The sequence below is a fragment of the Nicotiana tabacum genome, chromosome 5, assembly GCF_000715075.1.
Source record: "Nicotiana tabacum cultivar K326 chromosome 5, ASM71507v2, whole genome shotgun sequence".
Classification (NCBI taxonomy): domain Eukaryota; kingdom Viridiplantae; phylum Streptophyta; class Magnoliopsida; order Solanales; family Solanaceae; genus Nicotiana; species Nicotiana tabacum.
In genome coordinates, this window is record NC_134084.1 from 106,725,424 (window position 1) to 106,737,524 (window position 12,101).

A 12,101-nucleotide genomic window follows, 5' to 3' on the forward strand; every position below is an offset into this window, starting at 1 on the left:
TGGTTGAACTTCCAAAGGGTAAAAGACCACTCAAATGCAAATGGGTCTTTAAACTCAAGAAAGATGGAGATGGCAAGCTGGTCAGATACAAAGCTCGATTGGTGGTTAAAGGCTTCGAACAGAAGAAAGGTATTGATTTTGACGAAATTTTCTCCCCCGTTGTTAAAATGACTTCTATTCGAACAATTTTGAGCTTAGCAGCTAGCCTAGATCTTGAAGTGGAGCAGTTGGATGTGAAAACTGCATTTCTTCATGGAGATTTGGAAGAGGAGATTTATATGGAGCAACCAGAAGGATTTGAAGTAGCTGGAAAGAAACACATGGTGTGCAAATTGAATAAGAGTCTTTATGGATTGAAGCAGGCACCAAGGCAGTGGTACATGAAGTTTGATTCATTCATGAAAAGTCAAACATACCTAAAGACCTATTCTGATCCATGTGTATACTTCAAAAGATTTTCTGAGAATAACTTTATTATATTGTTGTTGTATGTGGATGACATGCTAATTGTAGGAAAAGACAAGGGGTTGATAGCAAAGTTGAAAGGAGATCTGTCCAAGTCATTTGATATGAAGGACTTGGGCCCAGCACAACAAATTCTAGGGATGAAGATAGTTCGAGAGAGAACAAGTAGAAAGTTGTGGCTATCTCAGGAGAAGTACATTGAACGTGTACTAGAACGCTTCAACATGAAGAATGCTAAGCCAGTCAGCACACCTCTTGCTGGTCATCTAAAGTTGAGTAAGAAGATGTGTCCTACAACAGTGGAGGAGAAAGGGAACATGGCTAAAGTTCCTTATGCTTCAGCAGTCGGAAGCTTGATGTATGCAATGGTATGTACTAGACCTGATATTGCTCACGCAGTTGGTGTTGTCAGCAGGTTTCTTGAAAATCCTGGAAAGGAACATTGGGAAGCAGTCAAGTGGATACTCAGGTACCTGAGAGGTACCACGGGAGATTGTTTGTGCTTTGGAGGATCTGATCCAATCTTGAAGGGCTATACAGATGCTGATATGGCAGGTGACATTGACAACAGAAAATCTACTACTGGATATTTATTTACATTTTCAGGGGGAGCTATATCATGGCAGTCTAAGTTGCAGAAGTGCGTTGCACTTTCAACAACTGAAGCAGAGTACATTGCCGCTACAGAAACTGGCAAGGAGATGATATGGCTCAAGCGATTCCTTCAAGAGCTTGGATTGCATCAGAAGGAGTATGTCGTCTATTGTGACAGTCAAAGTGCAATAGACCTTAGCAAGAACTCTATGTACCATGCAAGGACCAAACACATTGATGTGAGATATCATTGGATTCGAGAAATGGTAGATGATGAATCTCTAAAAGTCTTGAAGATTTCTACAAGTGAGAATCCCGCAGATATGCTGACCAAGGTGGTACCAAGGAACAAGTTCGAGCTATGCAAAGAACTTGTCGGCATGCACTCAAACTAGAAGACAGTGCTACCTCCTCTAGATGAATGAGACTGGAGGGGGAGATTGATGATGTCCATCTCATTGAAGAAGTATTAGGCATGTGCCTAATAAGAGTTTTCTTTGGTTGGTAGCCAACCTTGTTGAATTAGTTTGGTTTGGTAGCCAACCTTGTTGAATTTCTTTGGTTTGGTAGCCAACTTTGTTGAATTGTGAAAAGTGTGTGTAAATTGTCAAATATTGTAGGCTTTAGAGGGTGAAGCTTTGGCTATAAAAGGAGAGCTTCAACTCTCATTTCTACACACCAACAAAGAGAGAAAGAAAGAGTGAGGTTTCACAGACAAGGTATAAGAAAATAGTCTGTGAGGAAAATAGAGAGTGAGCGATATTGTAGTGAGGTGGGAATATCAAAAGAGGGTTATTTCTTTTGAGTGTTGTAGTGGTCTTTGGAGTATTTACCTCCGACCTACAAAGTGTAAAATTCCTTACTATAGTGATATCAGTTGCTCCTCTCGGGGTCGTGGTTTTTTTTCCCTTATTCAGAAGGGTTTTCCACGTAAAAATCTTGGTGTCATTGTTACTCTTTTATTCTTGTTAATTACCGTATCTCGGTGCTACATTATTATTCCGCTTTATTACCGTGAATATTATTTTGGTAAGGGGTTTATTCCCAACAAATTTATCATTTATACGGATCAACAGTCCTTGAAGAATCTCACAAATCAGACCATTCAAACACCTGAACAACAGAAATGGCTCACAAAGTTGGTGGGCTATGATTTTCGCATCGTGTATCGGCCCGGCAAGCAAAACACTGTAGCTGATGCCCTCTCTCGTACCCCTGCTGCTTCTTTAATGGTTCTGTCTGTCAACACCTTCGCAATCGAACAAGAATTGAAAGCTCTAAATCAGTCCCACCCTGAGTTATTAGATATACAGCAGCGTTTACAGCAAAAAGATGTGGACTTCTGCGAGTATCAATGGAAAGAAGGTCTTCTGTTTTACAAAGGAAGATTGGTGGTTCCTTCATATTCACCACTCCGCCATAAGCTCATGCTCGAATTTCACTCTTCATCCATTGGCGGCCATGCTGGGGTAGCCCGAACCTATCACCGCTTAGCTTCCAATTTCTTTTGGAAACACATGCGACGAGATGTTAAGTCCTTTGTAGCTGCATGCCAAGTTTGTCAGCAGATGAAGGATACTCATTTGCATCCAGCGGGGTTGTTACAACCCCTTCCCATTCCTGACCAAGTGTTTGAGGATATTGCAATGGATTTTATCACTTGTCTTCCAAGTTCGAAAGGGAAGACTACAATCATGACAATAATTGATCGTTTATCCAAATATGGGCACTTTATTCCATTGCCATCTACATTCTCTACTCAACTAGTTGCAGAAGCTTTTGTCAGAGGTGCAATTCGGCTTCATGGTCCACCAAGAACTATTGTAACTGACCGAGACCCCAGGTTCTTACACTCTTTTTGGCAAGAGCTCAATCGCTTACAGGGATCTACTTTGGCTATGAGTACTGCCTATCATCCCCAATCGGATGGGCAGTCTAAAGCTCTAAATAAATGTGTCGAGCAGTACCTCCGCTGCTATGTTGTTGATGTTCCTTCGCAATGGGTAGCTATGCTACCGTGGGCTGAATATTGGTACAACACAGCCTACCAAACATCAGTAGGGATGACTCCGTTCCGTGCCTTGTATGGTCGTGAACCCCCGACTATTGCCCGTTATATACTAGGCAGCACTGCTAGCGGGTTGGTGGAGACTTATTAGCTACAACGGGATGAAGTGCTGCAGTTGCTCAAGCACAACTTGGCCAAGGCGCAAACACGCATGAAAACTCTAGCTGACAAGTCGAGGACTGAGGTTGCCTTTGAGATTGGGGATTGGGTTTACGTCAAATTAAAACCCTATAGGCAGGTATCCTTTCGTTTGCAAAAGGATCACAAATTAGGTAGACGATACTTTGGTCCTTTTCAGGTCCTCAAAAGGATCGGCTTAGTGGCATATAAATTGGAGCTTCCAGAAGATTCACCCTGTTTTTCATGTATCTATGCTCAAGCGATGTGTGGGAAGCCCAGACCAACAAATTACGCCGCTAATCTGCTTGATTTCGCCAATGACTCTTCCCAGTTCGATCCAAACCTTGAGGACAAGGTTGTTTTTCAGGGAGGGAGTAATGTTGTGAATACAAACACGTTGGCAGCTGACAAAGATGACAGGGAAGATGCCACTAGTGACCATCACATGGATCTGCCACGTAGGAGTTCTAGAACAGTAATTCCTCCGGTTAAACTTGGGGATTACGTTTGGAAAGGAGGAGGGGCACGTAAGTAAAATGACAGAGTTTGTTAGAAAGATAAAAGCAATAGTAGTGCGGCATTGCGAGGCAGGCAAAAATGTTATGAGTGATTTCTGGTTTTCTCATCCCTTTTCTTCTGTTTCCTCGTCTCCTTCCTCTACCTATCTTAGCTACTTTCCTTTTGCATTTTCATTTGTAATTCAGTCAATTGACTGTTGCAAGTTACTGTCCAATTTGTAATTGTTCTCCAGGTAACTAATATCAATTAGATAGTTTGGCTACTGTTTCATTGAGTAATAGTTGGCATTACAGTTAGTTTTTCTGATATTTAGTATTTTAAAATCAACTATTGTGCATGCGAAATAGAAGATTTATACAAACTTATCTCATAGGCTAGGGTTAGAGTATTTATCGTGAAATTCCCTAATCTTTTTTCCAGTGTTTTTTCTCTTTAATTTCTCTATCCCTCATTAATGATCAAACTATTTACATATAGAAATAAAAAAATTATAAGCTACCTCAAATTATTCTTTGTGCACATGTATAAATAGCACTATAAAATTTTAGTTGATGTTTGTCTTAATAATTAATATTGTTGTTGCACGTAGTCCATACACAAAAAGAGTTCAAATATAATTAAGATAAATAATTTTAATTCAAATAAGGAAATACTTAAGAGAATTTGAGTTGATTTAAAGTCCTAAATTTTAGAGGAGAAAATTAAATAATTATTCCTAAATATTAGAAAATTAATTAAATGACTGTTTCTAAATATTAGAAAAATAATTAAATGAATATTTTGTCCAATGAAAACTCTATTTTAAAAGGGTAAAAAAGGCAAACGACATTTCGCCAAGTACATTCGTGCTTTTAATATAGTATAGTAGTCTTTATGCTCGTGTGTTGCACGAATATCTTAAGTCAAGTATCATATTATTTGTATAAAAGATATTAAAATTTTAAGGAAGTTTTACCTCCTATAGCAAAGGTTAACACCTTATTTATTTTAAATAAATACCATTTACAAAATTATATTCTATAGATACCTTTTAAGTTTTATAACAAAATATTTAATTTTGGTTACCTCCTAGCCCTAAGCCACTAAATACGCTATTCAGTTACACTATTTTCTTTTTCTCTCTACTTTGATACATCCCATTCTCTTCCCCCATCCCATTAAAATTTCCGCTCTCCTCCTCCTTTTAACGGCATCTTCTCAACTGAAAAATCCAGCGACCAGCAGCACAACAACAACAAACCCTAACCCGAAGACCCAATCACGCCGAAGCAAATTCACGAAATCGTTGGTGATTATCTCGCTGTATTCCGTCGCTGAAGACCCAATCTCACCAAGTTTACAATGCTTGACTTCATCACATATTTATCTTTCATAGATGCCTGGATTTCATTCCATGTGGATAACTAGACAAGAAACCAATTAAGTTTTGATTTAATATTCTGTAAGTTACGGTTCAATTAGCGTTCTGCAAGATCTTTGAAGATGGAAGGACTATTTGGCTACAAGGCAGAAATTAGGGTTTGTTTTTGAGCAAAGACGACGGAGTTTTGGGGTTGAGCAACTTGATTTTCTGTTAATATATTTCAATGTATTTTCAACGTATTACGCTGTATTTTCATGTATTTCATTGTATTCATTGTCTTTTTTTCCATTATAATTTAATATATCTCGTTGTATTCCGTGTATTTCATTGTATTCATTGTCTTTTTTTTCATTGTTTTTTCAATGTATCACATTATATTCTATGTATTTCATTGTATTCACTATCTAGCTATATGCCATAAATGTATTCATATATATTTTTTAATTAATATAATTTATGTATTTGGATGTATTATATAATTTCTCTGAAGATTGCTATATTTTTGGGGTATTTTTCAGTTGAGAATCTTTTTTATAACCGGAAATACAAATTTTGTGTGTTATAATTGAGTTTGTTGAGTTATATTAGGAGTCTATTATGTTAATTGATACAGTTTCCGTTTAAAAACAGTGTAATCCCCTGTTTCACGCCGTGAATACAGTCGAATATTTGAAACTCAAAATGTTTTAAGAAAATAAAATTAGTCGAATCTTTGTTTTTCACATCTTGAAATTCAAACGAAAACTAAAAAGTTTTCTTCAATTTTGTAAACTAATTATTTTTATTTTAATACTTTAAAAATATCTGATTATATACAACTGAACTAACTTCTTTCAATTCTAATGTATTTTTTCCACGTTTAGCTAGAGGAAAGTTTAGAATATTTAGTTTTAGGATTTACTTTTTCTTATTCATTCATAATTCTACTTCTTCCACTTCGTCCTAACGCGTCTATTTGCAGATAAGTCCTTGTCAAAACTAATAAATAGTTAAGAGTATAAAAGTCGATTAATATTTTAGGAATATTTTAGTCACTCAACATTTAGCATGAAACGTTCGTGCTTTTATAATAATAATAATAATAATAATAATAATAGATTAGTAATAATAAAAGAAAAGGTACCACAATAATAGTCGAAAAATAAGTTTGCTATAAAAAGCAATACACTGAGGTTTGAAAGTTGAATAGTTTTGGAAGTCATGAAAACATGATAGAAATGAACGGATAAAATGATAGAAATGGAACAATGGCAAACATTTTGAAACATTTCAAAATGGAAGGAATATCATGTAGATTGAAATGAATCAAGTATTAATTCATAGACAATTGATGATTAGGACAATATGGCTTAACTAATTTGCATTGACAATATGACAATTGGTGGTTTTTATGTTGACTAGTAACAAATTCACATCAAAAGGTGCTTAGAAGGATAAGATATCAAAGCTAATGATTAATAGGAGAGGAATCAACAAACTGATAAACAGAATTTTCCATAATTCCAGCAGAATTTAATTGATGAAACAAATTCTAAAACATGGCGTTGAACTCTTTTTTTTTTTTTTTTTTCCATTCAAAGTTACGCATAGAAAAAATGTGACAGATCGTTGACCTGCTTAATTTGTACGGTTACAGATATTGGTCAAATTTTGCAGAAATATTTGAATGAGAAAAGACAAAGTCCAAAATTGTATTATACATGTGTTGTTTGACATCCTGAAGACCCTTGTGCTTACCAATTACGTTATTGTACTGAGGGACTAAAGCTACACTCTAGTAAGTATTGACCACCCTATTACAATTATACTTCATATGTAAGTAAAATATTAAACTATATAAGTATATAACATATATTAAACACCCTTTGTTACCTTTTATCAGAGATTTTTTTTACTTCTTTTAAGTTTGAACACACTTAAAGAAATTTCTGGCTTCGCCAGTAATATATTTATTGCATTTATTATGTTCTTTTCTAATGTAAGTTTCATAATGGAAAGTTGGAGCGTAATATATACATAAATTATTTTTATAATATTAGTTATCAATATATGATTACTAATTAATGTATATTCACGAAAAAATATACATCTTAAATACCAAATATAATATCATTTATACTTATAAAAATTTATAGCATATATTTATTATATTAACTTTTAAATTTTGATAATTATTTTTAAAATTTAATTTAACTGTGTAATTACACTTATGCAACCAAATAGTAAACTTGTAATTACACTGTAATTACACTATGACAAACAAACAGGTAGTCGTAATTACACAACTGTATAATTACTAGGCTGTATAATTACTACCCTAGTAATTACATCAATTTCAATTATCTGGTGGCTTTCCAAACATACCCTTATAGCTTGTAACTTGTAAGTAGTTATAATAGTAAGTTATGCAGATATGGCTCTTGCTTACCTAAATTTCCATCCAATATCCAGATATTACTTTCTTTCTTAAGAATATAATTATACATCTTCACATTTAAAAGGTTACGAGTAATATTATTAGGTTATAAACTGGAAAAAGTAGCTCCCAAAGATACATATTACATAGAGTATACATGTTGATACGATGGATATATCCTTTGAATACATCCTTATATACAGTCGATATATGTTGTATCTTTTATATACATGTTGATGTAAGTTAGTAACAATTGAATAATAACTATGAACGATAATTAAGCAAACTATAGTTACTAGGCTCTAAATTATTAGTAATTTATGAAAATTTCTCTATATAATATGGGAGTATAATTAATCAGGCCTTTTCCTATTCTCTTTAGAAACACAAATTTGCGGACCACCAAAGGAAGGTGTGCGGTTGAAATCTCTATAACTTTAACTATAGGGGGTTTTCGTTATGAGCGTTGGGATCACGAAATGAAGTATTTTCTTGGTAGGAGTGCTTTATCGAGTTATTTTCAGAAGCAAATTGTTTGGAGAAAAGATAGTTGATAGGGACGTTATATCCTGGAGCCCCTAAGAAAAGAGGCATGCAAACAGTTGGAGTCATGGCCTTCTATAATTCCTTATAGCAACTTGATTTTCTTTTCTTTTTTTTTTAACGAAAACAACAACTCTACAAATGGTCCAACACCTGACACCCCCAATTCCAATTTGGATAACAATCTCAAGTCCTTCTTAATATCCCATTCAACTAAGGGGTGTCAAATTGATACTCTTTTGCTCGCACTACAACAACACAATATATCTATAGCTAACAATTGCTCGCACTACATATTCAAAAATTGTGGCTACCTAACAATAGCCACAAAAATAAAAATTTCATAGCTATTTATAAAATCCTAAAAATCCGTAGCTACGGAAATTAAATTGGCAAAGCTAATTCCTTATTTTTGCTATGATTGCTAACTATCGTGACAATAATTACCTAAATAGCTACAAATTTATTGCTACAATAGAATTTTATAGCTAATCATAAGCTTTTTGCAACACGTTAAAAATTCTGTAGCAATAGTAACCTTTTAGCCACAATAAATTATTCAAACCAAAATATTGTAGCTAAACAAATATTTTTTCTTCAAGTTATAAAAGATTGTGGCAATAATTGGCTTAACAGCTACAATTAGTTATCATGGCAAAATGATATAGCCACAGATTTATTGCTATGATAAAATTTCATAGCTAAACATATGTTTTTGCCACGAGTTGAAGCTTACTATAGAAGAAGTAACCGTTTTGCCCCAGTAAACTATTTGAAACAAAATGTTGTAACTAAATAAATATTTTTACTTTAAATTATAAATTAAGAAAACATGGCAATAATTGGCTTAATAGCTACAATTAATTGTCATGACAAAATTCTACAGTAACTAATTTATTGCTATGATAATATTTTGTAACTAGTCATATATTTTGGCCACAAGTTGAAATTTACTGTAGCAAAAGTAACCTTCTAGCCATAATAAATTATTTAAAATAAAATATTATAGCTAAATAAATACTTTTGCTTCAAGTTATAAATATATGGCAATAGTTGGCTTAATAGTTGCACTTTGTTGTTATGATCAAATGATATAGCCACAAATTTATTACTATAAAATTTTTTGTAGTTAATTATATGTTTTTGCCACGATTAAAGCTTACTGTACCACAAGTAACCTTCTTGCCATAATAAATTTATTTGAAATCAAATGTTGTATCTAAATAAATATTATGAGAAACGTATATTTTTAGTCGCTCTCAAAAATAATAATTGATTACATCTCTTTTGTATATATTTGTATGATATACATATAATACACATATTTTATATACTTGGCTAGAGAAGACCATTAGTTTTGCCCAACCGGTCAATTTTATATTTGTCGTAATTTAATTTTCTTGAAGTTTTAAAAATTATGCCAGTTGTTAGCTAAATAGATATAATCATTTTTCATGAGAAATGATATATCTACAATTTTATTGCTATGATAAAATTTCATAGCTAATCACTAATTTTTTTTCACAAGTTAAAACAAACTATAACAATAGTAAATTTTTAGCCACATTAAATTATTGAAATAACATCTTGTAGTTAAATGAATATTTTTGCTTCAGGATATAAAAAAATGTGATAAGGTTTGTTACATTTTTATATAATTTTCATATATTGAACTACATTAAGTATTATGAATCTAATATGGTTGATATCTAAGTCCATAGCAACAGCAACAACAACAACAACAACAATAACCCAGTAAAATTTCACAAGTGAGGTCTGGGAAAGGTAGAGTGTACGCAGAACTTACCCTTACCCTAGAGGAGTATAGAAGCTGTTTTCGAAAGACCCTCGACTCAAACAAATTAATTATAATTTTATTAAATAAATATAACTTGTAAGTTCCAATTATAACTAAAAGTAATGAAACTATTTACATATAATGTGTGAATAAAAAATTATATAGAATTTTTAAAACTATGATCTTGTAACAAGTTAGAGAAATATGTTAATTAATTAATTTTTAATATAAAAAGTTAGTTAATAATAGTTCATTTGTTGTACAATCTAATCTCTCTATAACAATCAACTTTTAGACCATCAGTTTGTGGTAACAAATAAGTTTTCTTTGGATTTGATTTTTATTTTATATTTTACATCTCTTTAATAATATTTTCCTACAGTATCAACATCCATCATTATAATAGTACACTCTTGTAAAACTATCTCCCTATAACATCATTAGCTAAATATCTCTATAATTGTTGTTTTATATTTTTATTATTTTATAAAATAAAAAAACAATATATTTATATTTGTTAGAGACATACCTTTAATAAATTTTGTAAATTTTAATGAAAAATCGGGAACATAAAAAAACTCTGTTAACTAGGGAAAAAAACTTTGGAAAATATAAAAGTAGAAACTTTTTCTATTCTAATATTTGTTCACACATTCCACCTTATTGATATTGTATTAGCTTTTTAAATTTTTAATTAATGAAATTTGAATATCATTTGAAATTTTAAAGACAAATTATTTTATTATCTTTTATGACATAACTAAATTAAAACAATGAGTTTTTGGATATTTTTAATTTATAACAACAAAATAAAATTTAGATGTTAAATGTTGTATACGTCTACAACAATCAATCTCTATAAAAGGAAACAACTGTAACGGGTATTTGATATGATGGATAAACAAAAATAATTTTGAAATAAAAATTTTGTATCGCGTTATCCCTTACTTGGTTACTAATCTTGGGATAAATTATTCCAAGATTAAAAATATCAGGATAACTTATACCATTAGATGGTAGAATAGTAATCCCAATATAAGTTAATCCAGGATAAATTAGTAAAATTGATAATTCTAGAACTAATATAATATATCAAACAGTCAATAAGAAATAATACTATGATAACTAATCCCTGCATAACTGATCCCATCATAACTTATCTTCAAACCAAACGATCCCTTATAGATGTATAAAAATTGTAACTAATTCTAAAAATATATATTCTATTTATACTTTAAATAAATTTTTATTACAATTTAATTTTTTTCTACGATCTACATTCAAAACATTATATACACAATAGCTTAGTTCCCATTTTGTTTATTTGTTGTTTTGCTAGAAAAAATTTATTATTACTACATTAGTTTTGTTTTTAGTTTATTATATAACTAGTCTTAGAGTGCGCGCTTTGCGCGTGTAACATGCCTCTATGAATTATATGCTTTTTATACTGAAAATTTTGTTTAAGTTACAAAAATAAAAGTTTACTCAATAAAGAAAGAAGCTCTACCGCATGAAAGTCCTTAAAATCTTAAATGTTAGTTCTACTAAAAATAAATTATTAATTATAATTACGATTTCTATTCAACATGAACGTCACTTATGAAGGATAAAAGTTGATCAACATTTCATGTTAATATTTCATATTGATATGATATATTGTGTCAATAGATAGATAGATTAGACTCGTCTATCGAAAAATAGCGCTAACATCGATACTTAAATTATATTCCATCAAAATTATGGAGAAAATATGTAATTAGTTGGATTCTAAATTTTAAATATTACATAAAAATTTAAATGTTAATATAATTTATTAACGTTGAATTATTTGTGGAAGGAACAGTTTAGTTTTTTAAAGCTATAAAAGTGAAGATGTTGACCAACTTCAACTTTGTGACAACTATATTTTTAGATTGTTAGGTACCTTAAATATTTTATTTTTAGTTAGGTTTATTTTCAGAACTTTATATTTATCATATACTTTCAAATTATTTAACTTTCAAAATTAACATTTTTAAAAAATAACTATGTAGGTAACTTTCAAAATTAATTCTTCGAAAACTACACTAATTAATACTTTCAAATCTAAAATGCTCGTTTCCAATCAATAATTTTTTTTGGCTTTGTTCGTTCTTTTAAACTTTACAAATGTTTAGGTAAACATACTCATAATTATAATAAAAATAAATTATAAGTCTACCTAGCGTGAGAG